The sequence below is a fragment of the Falco rusticolus genome, chromosome 9, assembly GCF_015220075.1.
Source record: "Falco rusticolus isolate bFalRus1 chromosome 9, bFalRus1.pri, whole genome shotgun sequence".
In the NCBI taxonomy this organism is placed as follows: Eukaryota; Metazoa; Chordata; class Aves; order Falconiformes; family Falconidae; genus Falco; species Falco rusticolus.
The window spans coordinates 43,489,267-43,495,694 of record NC_051195.1 but is presented as its reverse complement, the minus strand read 5'-3'; the positions used below and the strand labels follow the sequence as shown (position 1 = coordinate 43,495,694).

The following is a 6,428-nucleotide window of genomic DNA, read 5'->3' as shown; positions in this document are numbered from 1 at the left end:
GTAGTTGTTTAAATAGAGGAAGAAATTAGGGATGGGGTAAGAACAGAGAGATGAACTAGGAAAGCAGTGAGAACAATCTGTGACTACGCTCTCCCTAAATTCTCGTAGTCCCAGCTGAAAATTGGATGAAGGTCTGTTTTTTCTGCGATTAGGACACTGTTTGAACAAGCCTTTCTAGGAAGCGCCATGAGGTTGTGACGCAGGAGCTGGACACGTGGACAAAATCTTTTCTATTGATTTGGGGTCCTGAAAACCTTGTCATACTACCAGACTGTAGATTCAGAGTACAGCCTGTAGGAGTGTAAGCTCCTGGATTTTGGGCCTATTCTTCCTTGCTAAACAAATTATTGGCAGCTTGCTCATCCAGATGCCAAAGGACACAGGCTGGCTACATTCACACAGGTACAGCTGGGTTTTCTGTTGTGTGTGACTCTTAACACATAGTTATTACTTTTTGCATGCCTTTTTTTTTGTTGTTTTGTTTTTGTTTTCAGTTCCAGATGCTGGAAGTAGTGCAAAAGCTGTGTTGTAGCCCATCAAAACAGTGTTGTCATAGTACAAACATAAAGATGCTGCACACCATGGGTTGTGCTATGAACACATACTGGGAATTCCTGAGGGTGCAAAGTCTTCTGGAGCAGAGTCAGGTAAGGAAACCAGCCTGGTGCATGCTAACAAGCTCTGGAACTTGTGTTTCCCAGAACTGAGTCTGGGTGTTGCCCCGAAGGCTGCTAGTTGGCACAGAACACAATTGTGCATGGGAGACAGCTAACGGATGCGTGGTATTGACCACAAACACCAGTGCCTGAGCCGCTGGACTTCCCCTGTTCCGTGTAGCAGTATAGCCACAACCTGTGCAGCTACAGGGGAATTTCCTGAAGCTGGAGTTATGCTGTGCATCAGGGTGCACTCTGGGTGTATGAGCTAAAGACAAATGCTGGCTATCTAAATGGCATAGTGCAGTGACACACAAAGATACTTGCCCTGAGCTCGGTAAGAGTTTCCAAGCTAGTATATCGTTCCACTTGTGTTGCTTTCCTTTCCTTTCCCAAGGCTGACTGACATGGCTGTGCTAAGCTGGCCAGTACATTCTGCTTGGGAAGGATGCATTGTATTGTAAAGAAAAATCCACTCGTTAGTCAGCACTGTGCTAAATTCTTTCTCTCTTGTACTTTCTGAAAATGTCTCTGTGTATTTTGCTGCAGCCTTTCTCTAGGGACTCACCTTATTCTCATCTCTCTCCAGCCATATTTCTCCCTACACTGTTCTGCTTTCCAGTACATGCTTCCAGTCACCATTTTCTCAAATTTGCCAGCCCTGATCTCTGCTCATAGCCAGCCCACCCACTTACAAATGCAGCTGCCTTTTGGAGTATCTGCGGTCCTCACTGAGTGGCTTCCTTGCAGACAGTCCTCTGGGGAACACCAGTAAGCCTCTCAAAATGTTGGGAGGAATATCGAATTCTCTTGCTCTCCGTTATGAAATAGCCCCCTACTAGAAGCAGAAATAAACATTACTCTTACAGGCAATGTATTCATTATTTGTGCCTTCCAGGGGTTCCTTCTACTGATACTTGCCTCTGGGACACATAAATCATTAGTTTAACTTGATATGTGTGTTTTCTAGTCTTCTGTTTTCAGGGCAGTGAATATGTTGGCATCCATCCAGTCAACCTCCCCATAAGCAGCAGTTATTTTGTTACAGCTCTCTTGAATGTAGTGTCTGTACATTTGTTCACATATTAGATTATGGTAATGTTAAAAAGAATATTTTAACCTTGTTTCAGTCAGGACTTAGAAGAATAGTCTGATTTATCTGCTTCACGGGTGGTACTTCAAGCAGTTAATTAACCAAAGCATAAACATTATTACCTTGACTGTCTCTTTGTGTCTGCCAATAATGTTTAATGTTTCAAATTGAAATTGGCCAGAGAAATGGAAGAATGTGCTCAGTGGCTTATTGTCCTCTAATAGGAAATTCCACTGGTTCACAAATTCATACTGGTCCTGATCCTCTGTCTTCTTGCACTACTTTTAAGCCAGAAATTAATGTGCTGCGTGTTGCAGAACCAGAAACGGGCACCAGCAGTACCAAAAGCTTCCACAGTGGTATCACAGGTCAGTGCAGGCAGTCTGCATTTCCTGGGGCAGTGGAACATTGCCAGGTTTATACCTTAATAGAAAATCTTTTTCTAGTCCTAAACGTGACAATCCTGGCCATCTGACCAAAACTATAGCTGATATGTAAAAAAAAAAAAAAAAAAAAAAAGGTAAAGACGTATTACCAACCTGGACAACTGTTCTACTCTGACTAGTTGGAAACAGCCAGAAATAGGACATCTGAGATTTAGCAGAAGGAAACAGAACTGTGGTGAGCTGCTAGGTGTTTGGAGCACGCAGAGGGCATGCTTCCTCCCAGACTCCTAGAGGCAAGCAGCAGCAGCCTGTCAGCATGGGATGGAATTCACTGTCACAACGAACATCGTAACAGTAAATCAGGACAACATTTATCAAAATTGTGTGATTTTTTTTCCTCATAGGTTTCCTTGTGTCAGCTCTGTAGATAGGCAGTACCTTTTCCTTATAGTGAAGGGCAAGTGTTTGTGAGAGAGTCTTTCTCACACAGTCATAATGTGAAGTTGAGAACTAATGATGTAATGGGAATTGAACTGAACTGGAACTCTGATCTGTAAGTTTCCTTTAAAATTCATCTTGTGAAAGAGTAGTCCCCATGAGTCTTATTCCAGATTTAACCCTTCAGAAAAAAGCTTGGGGATGCAGATTTCTGCCTGCGTGACTTGATGCAATAAATCCAAGTGGCTAGGTGTCTACCTTTGATTGTTTAGCCTCAGGGTGGGACTGCACATTTGCCTGCCTTTAAAAATTCCCCTTGATCTTGTACAGCTGAGGAGCCCTCACTCTTCTGACAAGGTTGCTTCACATCTTTACAAAAGGCAGCCTTGCCAGCATAGCTCTCAGAAGTTTCAGTGGTCAGTAACCATGTTTTAATGTGGATAATCAAAAGGTCAAACTCCATTTCTTATAATCCCTAAAACTGGACTACTTAGAAATGAGTAGGAGATATTCCATTCCACCAGAACAAAGAAAACAGCTGAAGTAGACACTTGCTAGACAGCAACCCAAGAGCACAGTGTTAAATTGCTGGTTCAGACAGGGACTTCTTGTGTGACCCTGGCTAAGCAGCTTCAGGACGGGAATGTCCTTTGTGATTATTCACCAAGTAGGATAATGCTTCTGTCCTTGACGAAAGTGCTTTGGGAAGAGAAATATGGTGGTTTGGGGGCAGGTGGACTACCTTTTGCTCCTGGAATCCGGCAGTGAAAGAACTATTATTTGTTCAAAATAACCATAAAAAGCAGTGAAGTTCACTGTGGAAAGGAAAAGTTTTGCTGTAACAATCGTAAGCCTCCTAAGTGACAGGCAGTATGCCAGTCTGGTCAGAAAGACATAGCGATGATTGTATCTAGACAGTACAGTAAGCACCATTCGGTCCACTTCTGAAGAACCTTCAAAAAAACTTTGTTAGATTTGATATGTTGAGCATGGGCCCAAACCCAAGGCATCTGTACAACTGCTGACTTCTTTATTTGGCATCCTTCTGGTGTCTGACTGCAGAGGCCAGGCTCCCAGAAGTAAACTGGGTGCCTTGGCTCATGCTCATCTCATCCATGAGATTTCTGTCTCCTAGTCTTAGCTCACTTGCAGTCTCTCAGTGTGTTCAAAAGGATGGGAGAATAAAAGGGAGACACAGCGGGGGGAGGAAATCCGTTTCAATTTAGAAACCATCTGGGCACCACAAATGCTATCAGAAAAAGATCTCAAGTAAGATCCAGGAAAAGGGATTCTTCACACTCAAGTAAACAGTTCAATATCCATTTGGAACATGTCATTTTAACTGAAGAGACTCTTGGCTTGCTCTGCACTTAAAGCTTGCCAAGGCCATGGGTGAAAGGGCAGCTTGGGAAAAAGATTGTTTGAGTTTGCTTGCTAACAGCACTTCAGAAATAATGGGTTGTGAATGATGCATAAGGTTGGACAAGGCCTGTGAACCATCCGTCATCTCGTACGTGGAGTCTTTCTGTGTGCAAGGTCAGATTAACATGGAGCCAAGATGAAATTGTAAAAGTGCTGAATACGCCTTAGTGTCCCTAAAAAACTTCTCTGGGTTAACTAAGTGCTCTTTTGAAGGCACCTAAAAGTCTGACTGGGATTTGAGTCATAACAAAAGAACTGGCCTGTGGTAGAAGCACTTATAAACCATCATGTATCTTCAGGTACTGCAGAATAAATTTTCGTAGAGTTTGTGGACAAAAGTCAGCTTTGAAAGGGCAGAAAACCACCCCACCTGCAAATCTTTAAAGTTTAAGTATAGTACTTCACTACAGGGTTTTTTTCAATCTTCTTTTGTAGGCTTTCAAGTATAAACCCATCATGTTAAATGAATCTAGAACAGCACTTGACATTTTAAAAGGCTGATTGACCTAAGTTGCTGGGGCTTTTTCAGACTGCAAGTTCATAAAATGAATTAGCATTTGCACTCTTCATTCTGATTTTCAACAGGAAAAGCATGTGATGTATTTAATGTTTTCAACAGACAGCAAGGAGACATCAGGGCAGAAAGACAGGGCACCACTTCCCATTAATTTCTGGAAAACAGAGGAATAACGAGACATGTCTTTTCCAGCAGCAAAGCTCATTGAAGACATTTCAAATTGCATACTGCCGTTTATATGCCTTTGGTAGCACTGAGACAACTGTCCACACATAGTTTTGAACAAGATTGCTGAAGTGATCTCATCCAAAAATAACTTTTGTTTAAGGAGTTTGAGCCAGGTCAGTGTGTGCCTTCGGAAGGCATCGTGCAGACCCAAAGGGAATGGGACAGGTGGTGGCAGCAGCCAGCAGTCTGGGTGGACATGAGACCTTCCTAAACTGTCCAGAAAAAAACACATCATCAGGCAACACTATAACTTTTTGATTCTTAGGCTACTCTGAGCAAGTGATTTCTCAGAAACTCGTCGTAACACAGTGGACTTCATTTTGTGTTTGCAATGGTGACATCTTCATTTTCCTTATCCAGAGAACTTCTACCTTTAACAGTGACATAGGTTGGAGGGGTATGTTCAGCTAGATCTCCAGTGTAAAATCTAAGGATGAGATTATGATTTCTTTATACATGTTCAGTAGTACTTGATTAACCATTAAACCTTCCCCTTGAAAAGAAGAAATATGTTCATGGAGTTCTACATCATGAAGGACAAGTATCAGCTTGTGCCAGATGGTGGAGGATCACTAGGAGCCAGTATCTTCAGACAATCTGCTTTGTGAGCCCTGGTTACAAATGTCCTGTCTTTGTGGTTTTCCTTTTGTTTTAGGAAACAGCTTTAGAATATCTAAATGTTCATTTTGGAGTTTTTAAGATTACAAATGTTAATGAAATATTTTACTCCAGATGGAAATCCAAAAGTGAATTACAGCGTGGGTAACATCCTAGATGAAAGTTATCTGGGAAAACAGAACAACATAGTGGGAATACTCACTGATTAAGAATGCTGCTGCTGTCATCTCACATAATTTGTTAATGTTTGGTGTCCTCAAAAAGGCATAAGGGAAATAGGCCCCTAAATTCCATGAGGATTCACTGGGACTTGGTTACACTACTTCCATGGGCTGTTTTTGTAAACAAACCCCATTACAGTCACCTTTGCTCTTCAGCACATATGCATGGCTGTCTCCTGTCACTGCTGAGGAGATGTGATCCTGTGCAGATGTGGATACTTCTGCTTTGGCATACAGTGAAAGCTTGTTGTATTGCATTTAACATATGAACTGCATGGTAACATGCTATCAATATACTAACCCCCCAAGAACTTCAAGTTATTTCTCACGTAAGCTGAGAAAAGCTGCACTGTGGTGCTCCTTTCACATTACTGAACCTTGCTTACTTTATTCCACTGCCCTGCACAACAGAGATGCTGTAGCAAAAGCAGGCAGGCTGCCTCAGAGTCACTGACCAAGGGAAAGAGCAACTCAGGAATGCTCCAGCTGATACTCAGCAGGCTCCATGACCTGTCCTATTCTTCAACAAAAATACTTAAAGGTATGGGGCCTGGTTGCCTCACAGGCTGCAAGCAGCCCAGCAGCTTGCGGCTGTGTTCCAGTGACCAGCTTTGACCTGAGCCCAGGGAGCAAAGCGTGATGGTGTCAGCCCTCCAGCACTGCAGTTATTCCCTGTGGAGATCAGCTAGCATCTACCCTTGGCCTGTTTCAGCTCTCAATGCAACATCCATCTACAGGAAAGAAAGCTGAGAAATAAAGAGGAAGAAATAAGTCTGTGAATTATGAGGGTGAGAGCCCTGAGGGCACTAATAGCCTTAATGGCCCTGACCAGCCTCACCTGAGGCCTCT

At 42.8% G+C, this 6,428-nt stretch overlaps 1 long non-coding RNA gene across 1 annotated transcript; it reads left to right on the top strand.

The window, feature by feature from the left end:
• Positions 1 to 274: 274 nt before the first annotated feature.
• On the top strand, positions 275 to 4,657 carry LOC119153734. The gene is made up of 3 exons (XR_005106202.1): positions 275 to 402; positions 501 to 647; positions 4,581 to 4,657. It is a non-coding gene; the product is annotated as an uncharacterized LOC119153734 (long non-coding RNA).
• The last annotated feature ends 1,771 nt before the right edge of the window (positions 4,658 to 6,428 follow it).